The 27,696-nt window shown below is 37.9% G+C and overlaps 1 protein-coding gene and 1 long non-coding RNA gene across 2 annotated transcripts in view; one reads left to right on the top strand and one right to left on the bottom strand.

Moving 5' to 3' along the window:
• The window catches only part of CDH18 (cadherin 18), a 560,106-nt gene that overhangs the window by 178,470 nt on the left and 353,940 nt on the right, over positions 1 to 27,696 (top strand). The gene's annotated exons all lie outside the window — the stretch shown is intronic.
• LOC139827392 (uncharacterized) lies at positions 1,693 to 21,936 on the bottom strand. The gene is made up of 3 exons (XR_011737922.1): positions 21,858 to 21,936; positions 2,708 to 2,822; positions 1,693 to 1,955 (listed from the first exon to the last, which is right to left on the bottom strand). It is a non-coding gene; the product is annotated as an uncharacterized lncRNA (long non-coding RNA).

The raw sequence follows: 27,696 nt of genomic DNA, 5'->3' as shown, positions 1-27,696 counted from the left end.
GGTGACCTTCAGTCCGTTTTTTAACTGAAATATTTATAAAGGTGTTCTGGATTCTCCTGTGTCAGTCCTGTCTATGTTACTTTCTCTGAGTGGCAATACTATATGTCCGCTAGCTTCAGTGTTATGCAATGATTTCTTCACTTCTTTACTTCCAAGCACTTGCAAGACTATGGCATGAAAACAAGCCAAAATGTCTCCCCACCAAAACCCATTGTGTGTCCTTCAGCATACATTGCAAAAGATAGCAACTGCAAAAGTGCTGGGTTTTGGAATGTCTTTTGCTATATTGACTATTTTAGTGCTTTGTGCTCCAGATATTTGATTAGTCTTTTCATAAATTAAGAAGCTATCAGCATTTTGTGGGTTTCTCTGTTAATGGTGTGATCAGTGCTATAAAAGGGATGAGTAACATACCTGTTCCTTGTTTATATATATATACATATATAATATATATAATGTATTTTAATAGAACAATAACTTGATTTTTTTTTTGACCCAATGTTATGCCAAAGCTTATTCATGCCTTTGCTCACAGTTGAGAAAAATCAGCAAAATTCATGCATATTTTAGCATGTAATTACTTTTGGAAGCAGGTTAGTTTATCTTATTTTGCTTTGTTTGAAAAGATTTATTGAGCTCTAATTCTAGTGTAAGGTATTTTAATGCTGTCTTTTACAAAAAAATAATAATACTTTTGCTATTCAGCAAGATCTGTAAAGTACAACAAGGATGAAAAGCAAAAGTGACTGAAGACAACACTTTACTTTGATACATCAGGTTGTATTTGTTTACTTTCATCTTCCAATTTAAGTGGTATTGGTTTTGAACTCAGTGGTTTGACTGTCGACTGGGAAACTTCCAAGGGAATCCAAATGGATACATATTCCTACAAATTACCTATTATCTCTGTAGAATTTTTAGTCTTTCTCTGTCCCTTATGACTGTGCCAAGCTTTAATGCAATACTCCATTACTGTCTAATAATCACCACTGGATAGTCCCTAGTCAAGTCCAAATATGGTTTTATGTGACAATTATGAAATTAATTTACAGATTGAAATAAATACATGCCATCATTAAGCATTTTACTTTTACGTTGGACTTGATTTTTTTTTTTTCATTGATGTAGCAGCTACATTAATGAGGAAAAATAATTTTAAGACCTTATAAGATATTTGTGTCCAACTATGAAATATCTGAAAGAAATTTAAGCCCTCTTCTAGAAAATTAATATTGCAAATAGCAGATATTCAATATGATGGCATTTTCCTTTATATTTAATAGATTTTAGTGTGTTTCTGTGACAAAAATTCAAAGACTATGGGAAGAAAATATCCATTTTGAACTGTTCAGAAAGACTTCTTTCATCTGTTCAAAATTTTAAAAATTTCTCTAAATGTGAATGTAAACAAAAATGTCAGATATAACTGGAAGCAATAATATGAAGTCTCAGTGGGCAGTTTGTCATATCTCCTGTTTCAAGTTATATATAGCCAGGATTTACACAAAGTTGACTTATTTTCTAACTAAAAGGAAATTCTAGAGATTGTGTCTCCAGCAATGCACTTGATACAATGCACCCAGCACTGTTTCAGGCTGAGCTGGAAGTCAAAAGTAAGGGCTTGTACTCACTTTCTCTCCCCAGAAGAGAAAGGGAAAGAAGAAAAGGGAGAGTAATTTATGGGTTGGAAAATAAAAACAGCTTTAATAAAACAATAACAGTGAATACTGATGATGATAATAGAAATAACGAAAAATATACAAAACAAATATTGGGCTTCTCAAATGATGGTCGCAGAATTGCATGCCATGGAAGTTTGTATCACTGATGTTGCAAAGTGGGCACTGGGAAGTTCCAGACTGGACTCGGCAACAGATGGGAACCAGATTCAGGAATGCTCAGATCAGGATTAGGGTTGAAGGCAAAAGAATGGACGACTCCTCCTCGGACATTGTCTGTGAAAGAAGAGACAACGATCCCCATGATCGCCTTAAACTGAGTATGACTTGTATGGGATGGAATACAATGTCAATCAATTTTGGGTCAGTTATTCCAGTTATTCTACCCTAGAGGTACGACCCTTTAACACACTATCTCTTGTGGAACATAAGAGACTTAGCAGTGACTTTTGTTCCTACAGGAATAAGTATAAACATGGGACTTCTTACATACCAATCTTACTGTTAAATTGGTAACAACTATAAACACCAAGTGTTATCAATTCTAAAAGCAGACATTGTCTGAAAAACATGTAGTCAACTTCAGAAAGTGCAGTTACTTGGAAGAAACCTAAGTGAGAGTGAAAATTACTGAAAGGAGAATTGATTCTGTTCTAGTCCAAACCAGGACAGCATAATAGGAAAAAATTAGTGACACCAATTTAGAAGTAGCTAAAGCTGAGGCAATGCGTTATGTTTAAAGAAGAAATATTTGTCTGTAGAGAAGTTAATACTGTTGTTCTTTATTTAGGACTTCATTAATATTTTCTTTAATTACTTTGTCTCCAAAACAAGAAGTGTGAATATGAATGTTGACATGAAATTTTGAAACATTTTGACTAGAAATGTGGCTTAAGATATCATTTGAAAAATTATGACCTTGAGGGTTGAAGCAATTGAAGTGTAATGAAATAAGGAAAAAAATGTAAATCCTCCTCTTTAAAAGGGAGTTTTATCAGCAGATATAGGTGGATAAAGACAATGCTTACCTGTCTGTCCAAGTAATGTGTTACTGACCCTATATTCAGGAGAGATGAAGTTGTGAAGTTGATAATCAGATGAGGAGGATGTCTTCCTTTCCAGTTGAGACTTCAGTTATGCAGCCTAGAAAAATTACAGCAAAAGGGCAAAATAATTACTCTCCTTTCATATCCTGAGTGTAAGAGAAGAAATACAGTGAGCAAATATTCTGTATTGGACAGGAATAAGCTAAAGTTTAAAATTAAGAGTAAGGTTCTAAAGCAACTTAAATATGAAAATAAAGACTAATCAGTCAAGTGGTTTGAAAACATAGGTTTTTAATCAATAGAACAGACTGTGCTTCATGACCAGAGAGGTTCCTTTTCCTGCGATGCTGCTAAGCAAGTCCTGCTCTTCGTGTCCTCCGTCTTAATGAGTCAGTGTGATTTTGAGTTTGTCCTATTTTATTCATAAAAGTTTCTTAATAAATTTCTTTCAACATATTCAGGAAAGTAATATCTCAGTTAAGTATCATTTTAGTAGAAATGGACATCTGTCATCATAGACTAAAAGAATTTCTATTTGTCATTATGGATGCAGAATATCATACTGGCTGAAATTTAAATATTTGCATACTGTAAATCTCTCTACGAGGTGAGTTATGTGCAATTTGCAGTGTGATAGATCCACTACATTGGGTCTACTGTGTTTAGTATGCTTAAATATCTAAATGTATAGAAACAGTAAATATGGCCTTGTACATAGATTGAGTACTGGTGCAGGTATAGCAATAACCCAACTCAAAGAACTCCAAAAGATAAGAAGTTTTTCAGTGTCTCTGTGACCACCTTGTAAGCCGAATATTACAGAGGTGGGTAGAGTTTTATTGTCAGGAAGCAGCTCTGAGGATTACCTTTTTTTCCAAAGTTATATATATGGACAGAAATGCTCCAGCCACTTCTGCTAACTTTTGTGTCTTGTTTGAGTTGGTCACTGTCACGGAGGCACCCCAAAAGTTAGTTTAGACAGATGATAAGCTCTAAACAGACTTTATTCTAACCAGAACTGTTAGGTAGAAAACCAGCTAGAAATGGGGTTTATTCGAGATTATTCAGCACTCCAACAACATTATAGTACACAGGTTCGGATACCAGTTAGGAGTTCAATTGCTACACAACCAACTCAACCTCAAGGGATTAGATTCCAAAACCTTAGACTGATGATTCAAAATGTGCATCTTCCCACTCTGTGTCAAAGTGAGCATTCTCGATGGTATCTAGATCACTTACAAGGTTGGCAAGGTCCTGAAAGAATGTTTTTTAGAAGGCCAGTCTAAGGAGGAAAGTCTTTGCATACCCACTGCTCCGAAGAAGACTAGATCAGCGGGGGTCTCTGGCACGCTCCATTTATATCCTAGTTGAATCTATACTGTGATCGTTTATGGTAGTGGTCCAGAAACTTCTCTAAACCAAGGCATTCCATTGTTTACAGGCCCTGTTTTTTTCCAAGGGGTATATGCATGACCGTAAGTGCTCCGTCACCCTAGAATTTTCTGTTGCTTTTGGCAGGGTGGGGAGTGCATTTTCCACAGTCACCCAAACTGTTCTTTTGAAAATGTATTTAATTTCTACATTCATCTTAAGGCATACAGACACATTGAAAAATAAGTTCTTGACAGATAGTGGTAAGAATACTATATATATGAACAGCTAAGAAGGTAAATAGATGTTGAACTTGCTTTTCTTTAGTATTTTAAAAATACTTTAATAACTTTGGAAGTAGATGTTATTGATATCAAGAGAAGATCGAAGGCTTGTTGAAAGGCAAGTATCAATAGAAAATAGCTAGAGAAAAGAAAAATGCTGTTGGAAGCTAAAGTGCTGGGTTGCTAACCTGAGAACCAAAAGTCAATTGGGTAGCTTGAAACATAGACAAAATCTAGTGTTTATTGTGGTAAAAACACCACTCTTATGCAAATAAATTGTTATTTAGTTCTTATTTAGTGGGGCTATTGTACTCTGATAAATAACCCAGGGACACAGAAAGTTTATGTCCACTTCCTCAAGTTTTCAGCTCACTGACAATTACTGCTTTGGTCTGTTACTAGAATTTTAATTTCAAAAGCAAAATGTTATTTAGAGGGATTTATTCTGTGAGGAGCAACTGGGGTGCCCCATGCCGGACACAGTCACTCCAGCGGCTCCACCGGCCCCAGTATAGGGCACAGCTGAGCCCCTCAGCCACGGGCAGGCGCCTCGGGGAAAGTCTGGGGAAGAAAGTGCAAAACGCTCCCCAGCAGCCAGGGCTGAGGGAAACCACGTGAGAAACAGCCCTGCCAGCCCCAAGTGGAGAGCAGGAGGAGGAGGAGTTGCTCCCGGCGCCCCCATAGAGATTCCCCTGTGGCTCTGGGGAGAGACCCCACTGGGACAGGTGTTTCCCTGAAGCCCCTGGGAAGGGCCCAGGCTGGAGCAGGGAAAAGTGTGAGGAGGAAGGAGTGTCAGAGGGGAGCTCGTGTGGGCTGACCACAACTTCCTATTCCCCATCCCTGTGCATCACTCAGGGGGAGGAGGTAGAGGAGTGAAGGTGAACAAGGGTAAAAAAAAGGGGAGTGTTGGGTGATGCATTAGCTTTTGTCTTTGTTTCTCACCATCCCATTCTATTTTAACTGGCAGTAAGTCAAAATATCTTTCCCCAAGCCGAGTCTGTTTTGCCTGTCACAGTAACTGGTAAGCGGTTTCATCTTATTTTCTTCCCCTGTCCTGTTTAGAAGAGGGAGTGATAGAGTAACTGAGTGGGGGTCTAGTGGCTAGCAGAAATCAGTATGTCACAGGTCATCAAAGTAGAATATAATCTCATTGAATTTTGTAGCTTTGGTAATGCTTTGAAATATAATTAAACTCGGCAGTATATATTCCATAAAGCTAAATATGCAAGAGAAACAGAAATTATAGGCATTGTGATATATTTACTGACCATCAAGGTCAGAGTTTGGTTTCCTTTGGTTATTAAATATCTGAAAGAAGCACAATTTCTTCCCACTCACTGTTCTCTCTTTCACTGAAAGCTCAGCCACTTAAATCCTTACCAGTATTAATGATGGCAGAATAGAATAACTCTTCCTCTATTTACAGGGCAATTGCCTAGGAGCAGCACATCAACTCAAAAGCCAATTATTCTAAAGGAAAGATAGTGAAAAATCCATTGAGAACCACTGGGAAGTCTACTGAGTGAAGCAGTGCTCTTCCGATGGCCAGCTGCCACTTTGTGGGCTCTGCAGGCTTTCCTAATTTACCTGGATGTTTTATGCAGCCTTTCACTTGAGAAAGTAGACAGGAATCTACTATTAGAAATTACTTTTATGCATAATAAGGCACCATTCATGTAAGAAGCAACAAGTATTTATTTTATAACATAATATGACCTAAAATATGTCTAAACTAATACTTCTTGAGTATAAATTAATTCAGACTAACTAAGGACAGAAGCAAGTCCTCAAGGTGATGTGTTTATCACTGATGACAACTGAAAATAGAGATACCACTCCCTACTTCACTTAAGCAGAAGGAATACAGTACTAATAATGACTTTCTTTGTGGTTTTATACCTGTCTGTTGAAAATACTTTAGTTTAAGGCTGAAAGAAGTTTGTAAACAAGATGTCCACATTGACTGAGATGTATGATAACCTGCCACTACTTTACATGACATTTATTGAATATTTTAACGTGCAAATTCCATTTCTTTTTCTGTTGCTTTAAATGTTAATGTAAATAGTATAAGGATCTTTACTATTACAAGGTAATCTGATCTCATTACTTAATCGTCTGTTATAGAACATTAATTTTCTTAATGAGACAAATGTTATAAATTTTAAGTCCCTTTGCATACAAAGGAAGTCCTAGCAGACTCACCTGTACACACACTGAGTACTAATGTCAAATATAACTGTATCAGTATCAATATAATGCAATAAAACTGTCTTTGAAACATTTTTACACATTATAATGAATGTAAATACATTAAAAAGGGGCACCTTTTCTTTTTGTATTCATGTTTCTTCAGATTGTAGCAAGCAGCATAAAATAATCTGTTGCCATAATTTCAGCCCTGCAAGAGTTACATTTTGTTTAGTTGTCTTGTTGCAAGGAGTGAGGATATTCTGAAAGAAACTGTTACAATCCTAACTCACACAGAAATATACAAAATCAATAGCAAGAAATTCTGGACATAATGTGATTAAACTATCTGGTTTGTTGGCCCTTGGAAAGGAAGAAATAATCTGTATTAGACAAGACAGACAGCAGAAAAGGAGTTGTGAATATCAGATATAGCTGGGAAATGATCTGAAACTCTTCAAATACTGACAATAAGATGGGTGAGTTAGGAAAAGGGGAAAATAGGAACTGGTTAACTAGAATTTTGTTTAGTGGCAACATCAGTGTGGGATTTCTTATATTAGAAAATACAAAGGTTGAAGTGTAATAGAATGTTCTAATTTAGCATTTCCAAAACCAAACAATTTTTACTTCTGAAATAAATTTGTGACAGTGACTTTCATGTTTTACTTGTTGTTTTGTTTCATTTTTTCTCTGAGTACCACTTTTTACCTTGGAAGGACAGGGTATGCCAGGAAAACAACTTCTGGCAGAATAATACATACATAACCAACCAATGCTTTCTTATGTAAAGACACCAAGCTCAGTGAGTAGTGTGTGCACGAGATGAATGTAAAATGTGGATAGCAAGTCAACTCTTTCTACCAGACTAGAAGATCCTAGGTGAAGGTCTTATCAGAATTCTTTGCAAACTTTTTTTCAGGTTCAGCAGCATATCAATGAAGATGCTATGCTGTATCACTGTTCCATGATCTGAATGTTTTCCAGGCACTGAGGAGAATGTAGGAGGGGGTTTAAACCATGCAACAGAATTGAGAAGTGAGCTTCATTTGAGCTTGAGATAGGGACTTGGTGAGAGTATCAAAGAAAGAGTGAGGTGAAGGACTCTCTCCAGAATTGGTGGAGATTGATGTATACCATAAACTGGACACATTGCTTGTAAACTGAAAAAGCTAGCTCATAATGCAAAGAACTAGGAATAATGGAGGAGGCTACTGTAATATTTTATCTATTCTGAAGGACTTTTGAGTAAATGAATGTGAGCTACTTTGCTGATTCCCAAGAATCACTTGCAAATGTTTAGATCACCTTGTGTCCTAGACCTCAAAATACTGCTTCAAAAGTAGCTGTAAAACCAAAGGTTCCTTTGTGTCATCAGAAACTTCAAGAAGTGTTTTCAAACCTTAAATGAAAAGAAAAATTCATTTGAAGTGTGTTTTCAGTATATTTATTCCATCAAGAACAGTAATTAGGATTGCCTTTTATAATCAGGCTTTTTATTTTATACTGCATGCTTTGCACAGCTAAGTATTTGTGTGATGGAATACTGGCATACAATATGGTTTACATTGTCCTACCACAGAAAAGATGTTCAGCACTGTGATTCTAAACTAAAGTTGAGTCCAAAGGTTACTCAGTTTTGGTTGGTTAGGTTGCATATCCAGGTGAACCATTCCTTCCTCAATATTCTTTCCATCTGGCTTCCCTCTCTCCCCTCTACTTTTAACTCCTAAAATGTATTTATAAGACATTTCTTTCTTTTTTTTTTTTTTTTAATTATTGGGAAAAAGATTTTGCGTGGATCAGTTAAGAAAACAGTAGCTTCTGTAAGGCTTTTCCTGTGTTTTTTCTTGAAGAAGTCTGCATTTTGTACTCTAAGATGGGATTAGGTAATCAAAATAATTCTGATATCTTTTAAGATGGAAAATGGTGAAAACTGTAATTGTAAGAAATGTGAAAATACAAAAAATAAGGTACCATCTGCAGATACAAAAAAAACATGCAATAGGGTGATCCACAGTGACTGAAACAGATTGTTTGATTAAGGTGCAAAACAACTAGGTTTTCTTCTGACATTCACCTATAAAAAAATACCTTCTGGTGGTGGTGGTGGATGTGAGAGGAGCTGCTTCATGTCATAAGAGCAACAAGTTAGTTCCTCTTTTAGTTATAAAAATTATGAGAGATTTGGTTGAAAAAGAGTGTACTTTTCTTTCACATTGCTGGCTCTTCCAGCAAAGTATAAAAACATTAGAGATTATTTTGTGTTGGAATATGGCTGAAGAATTTCAAGACAGCAGTGAAAGCATGGACAATGTTTGAAAATATGAGAAAGATTTAAAATCAAAGTATCAAGCTGATATATTTGACTTTGTGAGAAATTGTTCTATAAATTACTGAAGAATTTTAATGAAGTGAGATTAGTTGCTCAATTTCTGTACTGCACAGTACAGTGAAGTACAATAGAGATAACTCATCATTTGATCTAGAACGTTCTGTAACTGAAGTTTTCAATCATTTTTCCTCACCTGCCAAAACAGTCTCAGAATTGCAGGAGATATTTCGTGAAATCACATAACCACAGAATGTTTGGGATTAGAAGGGACCTCAAAGGATCATCTCCTTCAATCCCCCTGCCAGGGCAGGAACAGCTAGATGAGGCTACACAGGAAGGGGTCCAGGTTGGTTCTGCATGCCTCCAGAGAAGGAGACTCCACAACACCCCTGGGCAGCTTGTTCCAGTGTTCTGTTACCCTCACTGAGAAGTTTCATCTCAGATGTAAGTGGAATTTCTTATGTTCCAGTTTGAACCCATTACCACTTGTCTTACTGTTGGTTGTCACTGAGAAGGGACTGGTTCCATCCTTGTGACACTCACCCTTTATATATTTATAAACATTGATCAGGTCACCCCTCAGTCTCCTCCAAGCTAAAGAAACTTAACTCCCTCAGCCTTTCCTCATAAGGGAGATGGTCCAGTCCCTTGATAATCTTTGTTGTCCTGCACTGGACTCTCTCCAGCAATTCCTTGTCATTCTTGAATTGAGTGGCCCAGAACTGGACACAATATTCCAGATGCGGACTCACCAGGGCAGAGTAGAGGGGAAGAAGAACCTCTCTCAACCTACTAACCACCCCCCTTCTAATACACCCCAGGATGCCATTGGCCTTCTTGGCCACAGGGGCACAGTACTGGCTCATGGTCATCCTGCTGTCTACCAGGACCCCCAGGTCCCTTTCCCCTACACTGCTCTCTAACAGGTCATTGTCCAACTTATACTGGAACCTGGGGTCAAGGACAGCAAGAACTTTTTCAAATACATAGCAAATAAAACTATTACCAGAGGCAATGTAGGCCCACTGATGAATGAGGTGGGTGCCCTGGTGGCAGAAGACACAGAGAAGGCAGAATTGCTGAATGCCTTCTTGGTTTCTATCTACTCCGCTGGAGGCTGTCCTGGGGAACCCTGTACCCCTGAGACCCCGGATGAAGCCAGGTTAATGGAGGAGTTTGCTTTAGTCGATGAGGACTGGGTTAGGGAACAATTAAATAGTCTGCACATCCATAAATCCATGGGTCCAGATGGGATGCATCCACGGGTGCTGAGGGAGCTGGCTGAAGTCATCACTAGACCGCTCTCCATCATTTTTGCCAAGTCTTGGGAAATGGGAGAGGTGCCCGAGGATTGGACGAAAGCAAATGTCACTCCAGTCTTCAAAAAGGGCAAGAAGGAGGACCCGGGTAATTATAGACCAGTCAACCTCACCTCTGTCCCCAGGAAAGTAATGGAACAGCTTATCCTTGGTGTCATCTCAAGGCATATCAGGGATAAGAGGGTCATTAGGGGCAGTCAGCATGGCTTTACCAAGGGTAAGTCATGCTTGACCAACCTCATAGCCTTTTATGAGAATGTAACAAGGTGGATGGATGATGGCAGAGTGGTGGATGTGGTCTACCTTGACTTCCGTAAAGCCTTTGACACAGTCCCTCACAGCATCCTCACAGCTAAATTGAGGAGGTGTGGTCTAGACAATAGAGCAGTGAGGTGGGTTAAAAACTGGCTTAAAGAGAGAAGCCAGAGAGTGGTGGTCAATGGTGCGGAGTCCAGTTGGAGGCCAGTATCTAGTGGAGTGCCTCAGGGGTCAGTACTGGGGCCAATATTATTCAATATATTCATTAACGATTTAGACGAGGGAATTGAGTGTACTATTAGCAAGTTTGCTGATGACACTAAGCTGGGAGGAGTGGCTGACATGCCCGAATGCTGTGCTGCCATCCAGCGGGACCTGGACAGGCTGGAGAGTTGGGCAGGGGATAACCTGATGGAATTTAACAAGGGAAAGTGTAGAGTCCTGCATCTGGGCAGGAACAACCCCAGGTTCCAGTATAAGTTGGGGAACGACCTATTAGAGAGCAGTGTAGGGGAAAGGGACCTGGGGGTCCTGGTGGACAACAGGATGACCATGAACTAGCACTGTGCCCTTGTGGCCAGGAAGGCTAATGGCATCCTTGGGTGTATTACAAGGGGGGTGGTCAGTAGATCGAGAGAGGTCCTCCTTCCCCTCTACTCCGCCCTGGTGAGACCCCATCTGGAATATTGTGTCCAGTTCTGGGCCCCTCAGTTCAAGAAGGACAGGGAACTGCTGGTGAGGGTCCAGCGTAGGGCAACAAAGATGATTAAGGGAGTGGAGCACCTCCCTTATGAAGAAAGGCTGAGGGAACTGGGGCTCTTTAGTTTGGAGAAGAGGAGACTGAGGGGTGACCTTATTAATGTTTATAAATATATAAAGGGTGAGTGCCACGAGGATGGAGTCAGGCTCTTCTCAGCGGCAAACAATGATAGGACAAGGGGCAATGGGATCAAGCTGGAACAAAAGAGGTTCCACTTAAATTTGAGAAAGAACTTCTTCTCAGTGAGGGTGACAGAGCACTGGAACAGGCTACCCAGGGAGGTTGTGGAGTCTCCTTCCCTGGAGACATTCAAAACCCACCTGGACACATTCCTGTGCGACCTCACCTAGGCGTTCCTGCTCCAGCAGGGAAATTGGACTAGATGATCTTTTGAGGTCCCTTCCAATCCCAAATATACTGTGATACTGTGATACTGTGAACCTGTTTTTTTTCCTGCCCAGATTCAAGACTCTATACTTGCCGTTGTTATATTCCATTAAATTTTTCCCCACCCAACTCTCCAGCCTGTCCTGGTCTTGTTGGATGGCAGCACAGCCTCCTGGAGTGTCAGCCACTTCTCCCAACTTGGTGTCATCAGCAAACTTGCTGATAGTACACTCTATTTCCTCATCCAAGTCATTGATGAATATATTGAATAATTCTGGCCCCAGTATTGACCCTTGGGGGACTCCACCAGATACAGGTCTCCAACTAGACTCTGGCCCATTGACCACGACTCTCTGGCTTCTTTCCTTCAACCAGTTCCCAGTCCACCTCACTACCCGATTGTCCAGATCACACTTCCTCAGTTTAGCTGTAAGGATGCTGTGGAGACTGTCAAATTCCTTACTCAAGTCAAGGTAGACCACATCCACCACCCTGCCAACATCTATCCACTTCGTTATGTCTTCATAAAAGGCAATGAGGTTGGTCAAGCACAACTTTCCCTTGGTGAAGCCAAGTTGACTGCCCTTAATGACCCTCTTGTCCTTGATATGCCTTGAGATGGCATCAAGGATAAGTTGTTACATCACTTTTCCAGGGATGGGGGTGAGGCTGACCGGTCTATAGTTACCCAGGTCCTCTTTCTTGACCTTTTTGAAGACAGGAGTGACATTTGCTTTCCTCCAGTCCTCAGGCACCTCTCCTGTTTCCCAAGACTTGGCAAAGAAGATGGAGAGTGACCTAGCAATGACGTCAGCCAGCTCCCTTAGCACCTGTGGGTGCATCTCATCTGGACCCATGGGTTGCTTAACTTCTCCCTAACCCAGTTCTCATCAACTAAAGCAAACTCCTCCATTGCCCTGACTTCCTCTGGGGCCTCAGGGGTACAGGACTCCTCAGAACAGCCTCTGGCAGTGTAGACAGAGACAAAGGCGGTATTCAGTAACTCGGCCTTCTCTGTATCTTCTGCCACCAGGACACCCACCTCATTCATCAGTGAGCCTACATTGCCTCTGGTGTTAGTTTTATCTGCAATGTATTTGAAAAAGCTCTTTCTTCTGTCCTTTCATTTTGTTAACATTGAGTATCAAGAAATAATGAAGCATGTCCCCAGAAGACGATTATACTTCACAGTTGAAGAATCTTAAAATATATTCCACATATTAGAAGTTATATTTGTTCATTAAAAGGTACTTGCCTAGATATTGCTTTGGAAATTGAATAATTACCTTCTTAATTTTTTATGGTGAGTTTTAAAATTAGCAAAAATTTGCCTTTGTAGTTATTATTGAGATGCTAAATACTGTGAGTTTCAGCAAAGGTGGTAGCCATGTTTTAGTGTATTACCAAAAACACCCATAAACAACTGTCTTGTTTACACTTTTCAGATAGGGTACTTTCTGAGAAATATATCACATTTCAAGTGAATGAAAATATTTCTTTTGACAGCATGTGAAATTGTCACTGTCACAGGTAAAAAATCCCAATAAATTTCTAAATAGATGAGTTATTCATAAGCGAAGATGTACATGAGTTAAAATAAAAAAAGATCTGCCAATATTTCTGTAGAGTGAGAAATTAATAGATCACTGATATTTGGAAGAGATTTCAGCTCTAGAACTACATGTGGTTGATGGATGCATTACAAGCTGCTCCCAACCATTACCTTCTGAAACCATCCTGTATTATTCATTTTCACAGTACTATATGTATTATTGGTCTTTCCTATATGGCTTGTCTCACCTCCCAGCTTTTATGGAAACTATGGAAATAAGTGTTAGAACTGATGTTACTCCTGAGTGAGCTAGATAGTATATTACATGAAATGGGTTGTTGCTCTGTTGGTTTCTTAATAGATTGAAGTTCTTACAAACAAAGTAAAAAAAAATGCCCCCTAAAACAGGCCCTGAACATCTGACAGTAGTTATTCCTTACTATAGTCTTACACAGGTGCAGAGGATGTTTATAGTTTTAAGAGAATTACCTTTTTTTTTCCATCTTTAGCTGACAATTTTATGGTCATAACAAAAACCTAGGAATGAGATTTCAACACAATATTTTTAAAGATGAAAAATAATAGGACAAACATTGGAAGAGATCTTTTCTGTTTTAAGAACACCGCATTGTATTATCAGTCTTTGTTCTTGTTTTGTAGTTTGTCATATACCTAAATTCGAAAAGATCCATTCTTTACATAGTGCCACATGGTTGTAAATTGCCAAAATGGATGACTTTGTGAATACTGAAATTTAGTGAACTTCACTTTTACACTTGATTAAAAGCTCAACAGATAAATTTACCAAATATATATCTGTAATTAATTAGTTTTGGAAGAGTTTGCTCCTTACCTATCATTAATTTATCTAATTGATTAATTAGTTTAATGGTAGAGGTTGCACTGAAAGGGACATAGTGTAATATACATAATTTTACACTTTCTAACCTCTGAGGCAACTCTCTTTCTTGGTGACTCTAGTGACCAGAATAGAGTCTGTGGTTTAACTGCTTCTTGCTTTGAAAAAAACAAACCATAGCACACTCAGTAAATGCAGACCATGCCCCTTCTTCTGCATTAATGGCCACATGACAAATGAGCACCTGACCCATGGGACAGTAAGAACTATGGATCACTCTGCCTTCATACGTTGCATTTGCATGACCTCCTGCAACATGTAAGAAGTCAAAGTATAAGTGTACAGTTGAGAAATAGTCCTTTTTATGGAATTACTTTCAGTCCACAGCTCACTTCATCAACATGCCAACAGCTCCAGTGCAGCATTGGGGTCACCTGCCTGACCCTCACCCCAGCACGGTGGGTTCACAGGCTGCAGTCAGTTCAGCCAGCACAATCCAACAGGCCGGCTCGTGGGACAGGAGAGTGCAGCAGTGCAAATATGTAAAGGGTAGCGTAGGGACTATCTGGTACAGATGAATATGAAAGGCTTGATTGTAGTTCCCTTTACAGCAAGAAACAGAATTGTTGAATTTCCTCTGAAGAGTCATAACAGGAAGAGTATGAGAGACGCTGTCAGTTTCTGGATGAAAATATAGTGTGTTTCAATATATATCACTATTTCAGTTGAAATACTGTGAAGAATCTCATTATTTCCAGATTCAACACTGTGTTTAATGTTACTTCATGTATAGCTTCACCTTTTTGTCTCTTGTTTGTCTCTTTCACTAAGTAATAGAGTGGTAGACAAATAAGAAATTACTTTTTAAAAAAATAGAAGAAAGGTAACTTTTGGGGGTTTATCTTTGATGTTCAACATGTACCTGTCTTCCAGTGGAGCAGCTCTATCAACAGCTCAGTTTCCACTGCTGTGAGATTTGTCTTCTCCAAAATGGTAGATGTGCTGTCTCGATGAACTTGTCCATTGCTCTTTCTCTCCTTCATGAGCACTGCACTGCCCAACTGTATGCAGTTGGATCTGGTTTTGTTTACTTCCTCAGTTAGCAGTTCTTACTTTACAAAAGATTGCTTTGTCTCTGTGGATCGTGAACTGCTTGAACCAGGCATACATGCATGCCATTTGCCCATGGAGACATTCATATGTTGATCGTTGGTTAAATAAACAAGGAAGCCCCTACTTCTAGATGTACCTGCATTTCTTTCGCTTGGTCCTTAAATATACTATCTGTGTTCAGAAAATCTGCTTATCCTCCCCTTTGCACCCTGAGAGAAGTAGTGTAGCATTTTTGCATTTCTTCAAGTAAAATTTTGAAGTAGGTTTTTTTTTTTTTTTTAATTACCTACAAGAATGATTGCATTTGTGTGAGCAAACATTGTATGAGTATAGAACTGGCTTTTGTGACAAAAATGTCATTAGGGGCTGTCCTTTGGAAGTGTTACCTCTGCTATTTTATCATATATCTCTCACAGTGGGCTTATATTCTGAGTTAATTTTCAAAATATAAGTTGAATAATGCATGTGTGTCACAAGATAGCAGTGCAATATTATTCCAGCATCTTCTTTGCATAACTGCATTTTATTAAATTTAACAAAAAAAAAAAAAAAAAAAGAAAGAAAAAATACCTATTCATCTATGCTTTTGTTCAATAAAAGTAACACCAGGAGACTTGACTTCATTAGACTTCAAAGGATTTTAATCAGAGCTTCAAATAATCATAACTTAAAAGATGGAAGTAAGCCTTTAAAACAATTTTGTGGTGTTAGTTTTTAAATAAATTTATTAAAATATTTTGTTGATCATCTTCTATAGAAATAGAGCAGTATATTTAGAGTGAATGTGTCAAGTCTTGATAAAATGAACATGAAGCTTTCAATAGACAACAAGAACAATTTCTTTTTTAATTAGAGGGTTGACATTTTACTTCCTCCTGAACATATAATAATAACTGGTTTAAAAGGAAAACTTCTCAACTGATTGAGAGAAGAACCAGTGGAATATCACCTTCAAATAAGTACTGAAACATAAATTCAGTTGATTTCAGCTTCAGCTAAAATCAGGAGCTAACTCTAGGCTTGATACAAATTCTTGTGAAGACATCATGATGAAACTGAATTCATGGACAGAATTGTAATTTAACTTATCAATGTGCAGGGTCATTATTCTTTCCTATATATTAATTTAAAGAAAATGTAATGTAGTCATATTTATCACCTTGCTCCTAAACACTTACCACTTTTGAGAGAACTATTAGAAACCAGTACTAAGTACATTAGTACCTTTTCATTACCAAGACATTTTACTTTTTACTCCATTGTACATGTTACATTTAAATATATAATAATATATTCTGAAGGAGCAATGAGTGCTTGGGAGTAACAAGAGGAGGGCTGCTCCAGAAGGGAAGACAAGCTGGGCACAAAGGGCACCCACAAGCACTGGCAGGGCCATCATGGACAGGGTGCAGTCCTGCAGCACCCAAGCAGGGCTGGGCTGGAGATGGTGACAGGATTGTCAGCAGTCCCAGACAGGAAAGGTGATGAGCCATGGCCAGGATCTGGTCTGGAACAGCAGGAGGCAAGGCCAGAGGCAGGACTGGAGACAAAGCTGTCCTCAGTAGAGGCCCAGGGTCTTCACAAGAAGTCCAGTCTGTGAGCCAGAACCACAAGAGACAGGAGCAGGACTAGGGACTCCTATAGCTGGGGCAGGTGTTAGTAACAGAATCTGTTTTACAAAATGTTCCCGGAAGGATGAATCAGTTTTGTAAACTGTCCCTGAAAGGATGTTCAAGCATATTGTGTTTTACCTAATAAGGGATTCGGGTATACTCCTGTCTTATCAACCTAGCTTTTATCTTAGCCCAAATATGCCTAGAATGAGAAGAAGTATATACAGTATCTCTGGAGATTGAGGAAGTCAGCAGTTATATAACTATAGAAGTAGTACGCATGTGCAGTACCCAAAGGTGAAAAGGACAGAAGCGATGAAGACTACTTACTTCATCCTGAAGACCACCTAAAAGACCACCAGAGGATACTGCGCATGATCAAAGTAATTCCAAGATGTTGCAATCAATGTTGCAATCAATGTTGAGTAACTGTTACGTATCCTAATGAATATATGAATATGTATGTGAGCGGCCTGTATAAATACTGTGTAACTTAAACTAACCGTTGAAGCCAGCTTTGGGTGTGAACCCCTGGTTTCCAGTGCTGGAATAAAGCACCACATATAACTACACCCGTGGTTGTGTGTTCTGATTGCTAACACAGGGACTGACAGTCCCAAGGGCTAAAATGGGGTCCTGGGCTTTGGGAAGGCTGAAGGAGGCTCAGTGGAAAGGGCAGGGACTGTCAGGGCCCGTGGTGCCCTTGGAGCCATGGTGGGAACTCTGAATTTCTCTGTCAGCTCTGTTATTGCATGTGAGATTAAGTAGAACAGTTTTATAAAGGTGCATTAAGCAATTTTCTTTTATGAAAAAATACTGGACATAACAGGTCCACTTAATCATTTCTATGACAAACTGTTGAAGAAACAGAATAGCTTAACTAAGGTTTCATCTGTGTATACTGTTACATGTGTTATTTTTTATAAAACATTCCTATAATCTTTTATAGTGGGGAATAAGTAGCCTCAAATTCAGCCAGATAATTTTCCATGGTCTCTAGGATTTAAAAATGGCATTTTATAAGAGTAATAGCTGCTACGATGTTTGTTTCTAGATTAGTATTCTTGCAATATGCATATTGCTGTTTCAATTCAGTGTATTGTTAACGTCAGTAATTGGATACTCAGTTAAGTTTTGTTGTTGTTGTTTTTTCAGATAGACGCTCAAATATTTGGAATTAATACTTGTATACAAGTGTTTAACACAAGAAGTCTTGTTACAATTTTCTCTTAAAAACAAAAAAAAACTTTTGTAGTTTTTTTTTTTTTTTTAGGTAATGTCTTTTTTTTTTTTTCCTTTATCCCCTTTCTCGCCTTGTATTCAGAGAGAAAACTGGGAGGCAAAAGGCTGATAAGTAGATGAAAAAAGGTATTTACAAGAATGACAAAGGAGAGAGATTAACTTTGGTCTTGAAGGAAAGATGATTTTTTTTGGCATGTAGTTGGAAAGTTTCCCACCACTGAAACAGACAGTAATCAAGGCAAGAACCTGGAAGACAGTTTCAAGTTTTCTACTCCGAGTTAGAAAGAAGGAGGATTCAAAACTGGGGGATTTTTTTAGCATTTCATTTTTCATGCCCTTTCCATTAAACTGTTGGGTTTTTTTTTTCTGTATTTTAAAATTTTTATGGCATTTATAATAACTACACTAATGAAAAACGAGGAAAAATGAGTAATTAATGTTCCATTGATTAAATTCCCATAGGTGGGGAAATGCCCATCCAAATTGGCACACCAGAACAGGTAGACAGCTGTTTGAAATCAATCTCTTGTAAGACAATTTACTGTCTGAACCCTTGGTAGTTTCTGGATCTGTTTTATTTTTGTGCTCATTAGAAATGCAAAGTTCAGGATTGCATTTTTTTTCTTCATTGTGTGTTTTCTTCTCCCTTTCGAAACACAATTCTTGGAGCCACTTCAGGTGCTGACCAACAGATTTCTTAGTCCTAACATATGCTAGTTGATTCCTGTTGTCATGAACTGCTTTATGGCACAACATGCTGAACCCTAAACCAAACAAAAAAAAAGCCTCACCAGTAATGTGCCTACTTATAGTTGTCTTCCTGTTTTAGCAAAACTATTGTTTCTAGTTAATTCAATTACACTACAAAATAACTTCTATGTCCAAAATTATAATTTTAATGACTAGGAAGCCTTCGTCCTCAATACTGTTACCTTCTCTGACTTCTCTTTGAAAGTGATTCTTCTGTGGCTTGGTCAATATATCTGACAAAGGCTGTGAAATCAAGACCAGTTCAGGAGTAATCACTGCTTACCTGTGCTGCTATTCATTAGATAGTTTGCTGTACTTACCCATCTACACATTTGTAACTACTGAATTTTTTATTAGTCCTCAGAGAAAAACAGCTGAAAAGAATATCAAATTAACTACTTTACTAATCATGGCAGCAAATTGTGAATGGGGCCACTGTGAATTAAAAGTAAATGGTAATAAACATCTCATCCTGAGTGGTTAAATATTTCCTTTTTTTTTTATGATGACACGTCAATAATGAGGACAATAAATACCTTTGAATTGAGCTAATCTGCCTCAATTTATAATCCAGAAGCCTTATTTTGCAGCTTTCTTTTTTTGAAAAATATTGAAGTTATTTTTAGCTTCATATTTAGTAAGTTACATCATTTTGTCTGTCCTCCAGTGCAGCAAGAAAACAAACATACAAGGAAAACTAAAATCACCTTTCAGCATGGTAGCCAATGAAAAGATAATGGCTTATGCTGCCAGCAGCATGTGTTTGGATTGCTTGGTTCTTCATTGTGAGGAGTTTGGGGTGGTTTTGGTTGGCTTTCTTAAATAAAAGTACTCCCTCTTAAGAGTGAACCAATTGAATTAATATAGCGCCTGCTGGCAAGTTAAGAATGGGTAGCAGCTATATAGGCAGAGCACAGTTAACCAGATAAAGTGAAATAAGGCCTTGTGTTGAGATGGTTTTGTTTGTTTGGAATTCTGTGCATGCCTGGTTTTGTTTCAGTTTCTAGGTGGCTTATTTTATACAGCAGAATTTCTGCCTGAGGAATCAAAGATCATAGAGTAATGAAACTTATAGATCATTTGTGATAGGAAGAAAAATCACTGAGTTCAGAGTCTCAAATTGCTTCATTTTCCAAGCTGTGACTGAAGAACAACCAGCATTTTTAACCTTTATCAGCAAAATGAAGAGATTAAAATCAGCCTCTGACAATATTGAGGAAAGCCAACTCAGTATTTTAGCTCTGCAGTTCCTATAGAGTATTTCAACTCACTGTTGCTGCGAAACTCCAGTATTTCTGGAAATTTTAAAATAGTTTTGTTATTACTGCTTTTAAGCTGTTTAATTTAGGCTTTATATTTTAATTTGTGTTTTCTGAAATGTATGATCAGAGTGGAGTTACAAAAACTGTCTCTCAGCTAATCAACAATTTTATGCCATCACTGTCTTGCTATCCTGCTCACCTCAGCTGTTCCTTTTTTAATTCTTGTTATTCAGAGTATCCTTAAAGTGCTCTTTTCTTACGTGTTCACTCAGGCCAGCAGTATCTTCCATCTCTAAATGAAATTTACTGTCACAGCAGAGACTCAGGAGGAATCCTTTGCCAGTTAAAATCATCATTGCCAATATGTGGAACTAGCAGGGCACACAGAAGGGGTCTCTGCATGGAGGTTAATACCATGAAGGGCTGTGATAAGGAATGACGGCTGCAAGGGAATTAAGATTTATCTGTACGCTGCTCTGATGCAGCCTCCAGGAAAGTGTGGGCTCCTGCCACACGAAATGAGGACAAACTGTGTGTAATGCTGGGGACTGAGTGATCAGTTTCTGTGAGGAGTATCATGGGTAGTTGTGGGAACATCACTCATAAATGTACAGCTGCAAGAAGGTAGCTGCTGCTATAAAAAATTTCAGTTTCCTTTCGTAGTAATAGAATTTGAAGACAGTGAAGACCACCTAAAATGTCCATGCAAAGCCATGATATGCTGTAGTAGTAGGCAGGATTACATCTAGAAAGGGGAGTATTGTGGAATTCAGGGCTTCATTAAAGTAATACTATCCTATTAGGATAGTATTATGTTCTAATAGGTTGGTATTGACACAATTTGTTACTTATTTAGACTCTCAAGTCCACATACGTATGCTTCCAAAGTAACACAAATGTCTGAATTTCTAGAAGAATCCACATTTATTGCAGATTGAAGATACTTTTACTCCCCACAATGCATTTCGTTACGGAATAAAAAGTTGTGTATTCTCTCAAAGTTAATGAAGTACCCCTAGAGTGATAATAGCTACTGGTGAAGAAAAATATTTATTTTATTGGATTTGATTTGCTGGCTTTTTGCTAGCATCTTCTATGTTTTCACAAAGGAAAAGTGAGAAACAGAAGACAACTTATTTGACATAAATGATGCTTTTTATCCATGTTTTTAAAAAGGATTCATGCTTTTCAGGAGACACTGAAACAATGACACTGGAGACTGCTCTTTCAGAAGAATTTTCTGTTCCGTTTTACAGTTTCCCTTTTTTTTTTTTTAATGAATGAAATATAAGGAAATGTAAAAGAAGATCTTCAGTTGTTTGGTTTTTTGTGTTTTTTTTTTTTTTCTCCCCTCACTCCATCTTTTATTTGAAGTCTTAACATTGAGAGTCATTAAAGAACTCTAAGAACAACTTCTGGCATGGGTCACAGGTTAGGGCTAAATATTTGCCACAGAGGCATCCCAAAGTCAGTTTTAGATGGACAATAAGTTCCAAAACAGACTTTATTCTTGCTGGAAAAGTGTAGCTAATAAACTGACTAGGAACAGGGTTTATACAATTATTTAGCACTCCAACAGCATAAAATACAGGTTCGGATATCAGTTGAGGAATCATTGGGGAACAATAACGTAAGAATAATGGGAATCCACAACATGCACTTATACACTCACAAGAAACAAAACCAGAGGTCTCTTACTACAGGGTACCCACAAGAAATAATCACTCACCTGAGTTAGGGGAGGACTCACACTTGCCTGGCTTAGACCAGGACTCACACTTGCCTGGGTTAGCAAGGACTCATTCAAGGATATATCCAGTAAATAACCACTCACCCAAATGAGGAGATGAGGCGCTCTCAACCCTGGGGAGTCTCATTAGGCACTGTCCTACGCTAAGAGGAGGGCTCCAGTTCACAGACTCGCTGCTCCAAGAAGACCATTCAAAGGGGGCCTTCGGCAGGGAGCCCATTTTATAGCCTGGTCACATCTTGCTGTGGGCATTACGACATAGTCCAGAAGCTTCTCAGCTTCTCTAGACACCTCCTTTGATGAGGACTCTGTCAAGTGACTGAGGGTCCCAGTCCTCCTGACTGTCCCCTCCTCCACCCCTCCCTGAGCTGGGTGGAGGTGAAGTCACCCTGCCCCAAAGTAGGGGAGATTGTAACTATGAGCAACTTGTGACCACCCTAGATGTGTAAATTAGGACAGGCACAGTGGGGCATAAAAGGTGCTAAGGAGCCATCAGCTGCTCTATTGAAGGCTCTATATCTCAGGGGGATGTGCAACCGGTCACAGTATTGTTATAACTAATAGGGACTACACATGTGAATGTGTCAACAGGCTTATAATAAAATGGCACTTCGATTATAGACTGCCGACTATTGTGCATGACCTCTGCCTAACAAAAACCTCTTAGTCAGAACTAATTAATTGCATTTGATCATATTGTCTCCTGGCCCTCTCTGATGATAAAATCCCTCAGTCTCCAGTTTGAACTGTGGAGGTTTAGTGCTTTGTGGCAGTGACTGCATGATTTGTGGAGATGATGTTTCTGTGATCACAGACACAATATTTTGAAAGTTGCTTGCCAAAGACCCTTGTGGAGATGAATCTTAGTTATGATCTTTATATGATTTAGATGGCACTTCTTGTTTCTTTCTTGAGGAAACAAGAATAATGTGTTGTGGTGATATGGTAATTTATTTGTAGATATTCCATTAAATTTGCAAATTACAACACTACTGCTAGGGAGCTGGTGATGGCAACAGCTTTAAGTCTTTCTTTGTAATCAGGTTTATACAAGTAAATTAGATTTTTGCTTCCAGTTTCCTGAGTCATAAATGCAGTTGAAATAACTGTTAGAAAATGTTCTTTCTCCAACAGGAGGTTTAGCCTTGCCAATTCTGTGAGGTTTTAGTCTACACAAGTAGGCTAGTGACAATGTTCTGTGTAAGTTGCATGTTGTTTGGCAGCAATAATGAAGCTTTGGTATTTCCATGTTAAAATAGGAGAGTTTTAGATAGAGATGCTCAACACTGGTATACTGGTTTTCACATTATTGAGAAGGGAGGGGTTTTAATTGTTAATTAAACTTTTGTCCTTAAAAAAAGATGACAGTAATTTAGCCAGTTTTTCCCTCTATCTACTCAATCAGTAACATGACATGGTAATTGTAGTGTATCTAAAGTAAAAGTCCCATCAATTAAACAGTAATGTGAGAATGATTCATCTGAGCAAACAATATGTTCATGGTGCTAATACATTGTTCTCTGTGTTTCATACTCTTAATTACATTAATTACCAAAAATCAGTTTGCAGTTGAAATCCTGATTGTCAAATCTAATTTGATTTTAACTGCTAACAGCTCTGACAGCATAGTCTGAAAACTGCAAATACTTTTGATACTTTCTGCCTATAATGGAACATTTTAGCAGGATCATTCAAGGTCTGATGTAAAATATACAGAGTAAGTATTTCAGTAAAAATATCAACCATTCTGTGTTGTTTGTAAAATCTGTGGATTTGTTCTGGAAACTTTGACTACTTTAGTAATGAGGACACTTACTGATCACAGAGTATCTGACACTGACAATTTTTACGGACTAGTAATCAGTTTTTTATATATATGCCTAGTGACTAACTTTTTAACATTGTTGTAAAACACTGAAACCTTTTTCAGGAGAAAAAAACTAACAAACAAACAAACAAACAAAAAAACCACACCACATATCCATTGCTTGAATCATAGCCTGATTTCTTGTCAATGCGTCCCTGTTTGCAACATCTCTCTCATACTAGTTGGAGATGGCTTCCCTCTCTCCTGTAAAATAAGACCTTGACAGCTTGGAGAAAAACAGATCTCTCCCCGCCATGATTCCTATTGTGTGAATAATCTTTACAAAAACGTAAGTGGCTCCATATGTGACTCGATTTCCTTGGTTAAGCATGATTAATGCTTAGTTAATGGTAAGAATGTACAGACAGAAAAGATCTTCAGGAATCATATTGTCTATCCTCCAGAAGTTAAAAAAATCAAATACACCTGTAATGTTCCTAAACAGTCATCGAACTGTAAAATACAGGAAAGATCATGACTGAGAAGGAAAATGACTCATAAGGAAGTTCAGCTTACTGTATGAATTTATTTTCTATTCATTTTCCAGTGTAAAAATTCCATTTGATCCATTACCTGTGTTTAACTTCTACAAAACCAAAGCAGTAAAATGGATTTACACATAAGACTCAACTTAAATTTGGTCTGAATAATCAATTATTTAGATTATTAAACTTCTTCATTCTATCCCAGAGGATGGTAATACATAGTTATGATGTCAGTGACTAAGTCACAAGCCTCCAGGCGTCCAAAGGGAGCAGCTGTTCTGAAACTTGAAAGTAACATTTTTTTTCCTAAGAGAAAAGAATTTTACTGCATAATGTCTGTAAGAGAGCAATATGACATGAACATAGAAGGATTACAATATAAGACCTGCCAGCCACTGTCAAAGTAATATTATGTATAGGCAACTACAGTAGCTTTAGCAGTGACAAGTAGCTAATGTAATGATTATGGAAGAATATAAGAGCATAGACAAAGGGATCTGCCTCAGACAATGTCAAAACTTCTCTACTCCAGAAACTGTTTGGTTTCTATGAAAAATGTCCATTATATTAGTAGTCACTGACAGTGTTGCCCCCATGAAGTTGATCTGATTTATGCTTTTGGCCTCCAAAATATATTGTGGCAGTGAAACTTATATTAGTTATAATCTGTGCCTGCTGGAGTAACTTCATTGTTTCAGTGATTTAAGTTGCTGCTTCATAAAACTAGAATAAACCCAGTAGGACACTGATTTATTCTTCTGAGATTGTGGAATCCATGTTATAAATTCCAGGGTTTGATATATATGGTTTAGCATATATAACAGCACAATTATTTAGTATGGTCTATAACATAGAAAAACAGAGGTATAAATAAATTTTCTTAAGTTGAAAATAATTTTTAAAGGTGAGTGGATAGCTTTACAACAAGCATTATAGTTAAGATCTTAGATTCACATAAAATGCAATTTCTAGTTCTTGACATAAATGTGTGTTGCATGAGCAACTTACAAAATTCTTTTGCTTTTAGATAAATATTTCTAAGGAGTGAACATTTAATAAGTATAACACAAGGGAGGAAGAGTTTTGCAGAACTCCCACACAGTGTACTTGGGAAGATGTTACTGAATGAAAATAAATCTACTGTAAAGGAAGTCTTGCATCTCAAAATGAACTTTGGCAAAGAAAGAAGCAAGGAACCCAGATGAAAGTGAATCCATCTATTTTCTTTCATTCAGAGTTTTATATCGAAGAGAAAAAACAAGAGGTTTTCCTTTGTTTGTTTTTAATCTCATAACTTGTACAATTGCATCACTTTAGCTATGAATAGTCGTGTTTTCCTTTTGTATGTTGTATCCTTGCTATTGCACAGAGTAAATTAACCCAGAATTTGTGGATTCATCTCTGAGGTTCTGACACATGAATTTTAGGTTAAACTATCTCTGCTGATGATGTGGTTAGCTTTATGGCACATTGAGCTTCAATGGATAGCAGGGTGCCTACCATACCTCTTGAAGTGTCTGCTATCAGCGTTACCAGCAGAAATGCAGTTCAGACTATCCAATGTGGTATCTGAGATCTACACAAAGAACATTTTCATAAAAGATCAATATGTGTGTGCAATATCCCCCTGTGAATTTCAAGCAAAGCATATAAAATTTTCTCAGCTTTAGTACCTAGCCTTTCTGTTATAATTTGTGAGTTTTCTCCCAGACATCTTTCTTGAATACTAAAATGTAATAGATGGATAAAAAGGAGTTTTGAGAGCTTCTTGTAAAGTCCTAGACACACACAAAGACAGCATAAAAATTCATCTATTCAGTTAAGGGAGGCATTTAATGAAAGAATATTTAGGACCTCTAGCTCATACCTGAGTTAATCTACTCTCTCAATGTTTCATAGATCAAGGCTGGGTTTTGCATTCCTGGAATGTATCTTCATATTTTTTTTTTTTTTCTAGTTAGATTGTGATTCTAGTTAGAGATTGCGACAAAAGCAGAAAGTCATTGGAATAATTATTGATTTACTTGCTTTGAGGACTGACTATTGTACTTTTAAATGTAAAACTTCTTAGATGAATAAGTTTTTAAAATAGACACAAAATATGAATGTTACCACAGTATGTTTTAGGGATTTTGCAGTCAAGACAAGACCTCTTAAACTAATATTCAACTTCAAATAATTGTCAAAATGTGTTGAAATTATTCTGTCAAATATAGCAGATAATTAGTGTCATAGAAAAATAGTTGATAAGTAGGAAGATGAAGATATTTTGTCCACCTCTCATGAGGTTCTTTGTCTTCCTGTCAATTTAGGATGAAAACCATCTTGACACTGGTTCAAAAGAAAGTTTAAGATCAGTGAAATGTAAATATGAGTTATGATTTCATGTAATATGTACTGGCAGTACATATTTGATTGGAATTCCTATTGAACACGAGTGTGTAGGAAAAAGGTGCTTCTTCCAAACATAACAGCATAACCGAGCTGTCTTTCACCTTCCATTTTATTAAAACATCATACATGTGCCATCGAATGGCTGGAGTGCCAATTCTGTGGATGTCATTTTCATCAATTATGTTTGAATTTTCTTTCTTTCTTTTGCTTTTCACTCCTGCAGTTATATTTCAGTATGGAAAGGGGTTGTTGATTGAACATTCTTCCATAAAAATAATAATTGCAATGCTAAATTATGTTAAAGTCAAGCCACTAAAGTAAAGAACTTTTGTCTGAACTAACTCCTATCAGAGAAGGCCTATTCACTGCAGCAGAGAAAATGTGTTAAGCACTATTGTTTCCATTGCAGAAAAAAACAAACAAACAAACAAACAAACAAAAAATTACTATTTCAATGGAACCACGAAGGAAGAAGAATGAGAATACTGTTAGCCATAAAAGTGTCCTATTGCTCATGACATTCAGGTTGGATAGGATGAATTAAAGATGAATTTGCAAAACTGCAAGCTTTCTTTTCTAGCTACCTCCATTAGTACATTCCCATATTTTCCTGAGAGATCTGAACAAGGAATTAAAACTAAAATTGTCACGGCATGCTATCTTGGGTTTGGCTGGAATATAGTTAATTTTCTTCATAGTACCTGATATGGAGCTGTGTTTTGGATTTGTGCTGAAAGCAGTGTTAACACAGTGATGTTTTAGTTACTGCTGAGCTGTGCTTGCACAGAGCCAGGGCCTTTTCTGTTTCTCACCCCACCCCACCAGCAAATAGGCTGGGGGTGCACAAGAAGTTAGGAGGGGACACAGGTGGAACAGCTGACCCCAACTGACCAAAGGGATATTCCATGCTATACAATGTCATGCTCAGCATATAAAGCTGAGGGACAAAGAAGTAGGGGGGGGATGCTCAAAGTTATGACATTTGTCTTCCCAAGTAACTGTTGTGCTGGTGGAGTTCCCCTTTCCTGGAGATGGCTGAACACCTCCCTGCTGATGGGGAGTAGTGTATGATTTCCTTGTTTTGCTTTTCTTATGTGCCTGGTTTTTACTTTACCTATTAAACTGTCTTATTCTCAAACCACAAGGTTTCTCAGTTTTACCATTCTGATTCTCTCCT

The sequence above is a fragment of the Patagioenas fasciata genome, chromosome 2, assembly GCF_037038585.1.
Source record: "Patagioenas fasciata isolate bPatFas1 chromosome 2, bPatFas1.hap1, whole genome shotgun sequence".
NCBI classification, from domain to species: domain Eukaryota; kingdom Metazoa; phylum Chordata; class Aves; order Columbiformes; family Columbidae; genus Patagioenas; species Patagioenas fasciata.
Note: the sequence above shows the minus strand (reverse complement) of the source record. Positions and strands in the feature narration are given on the sequence as shown.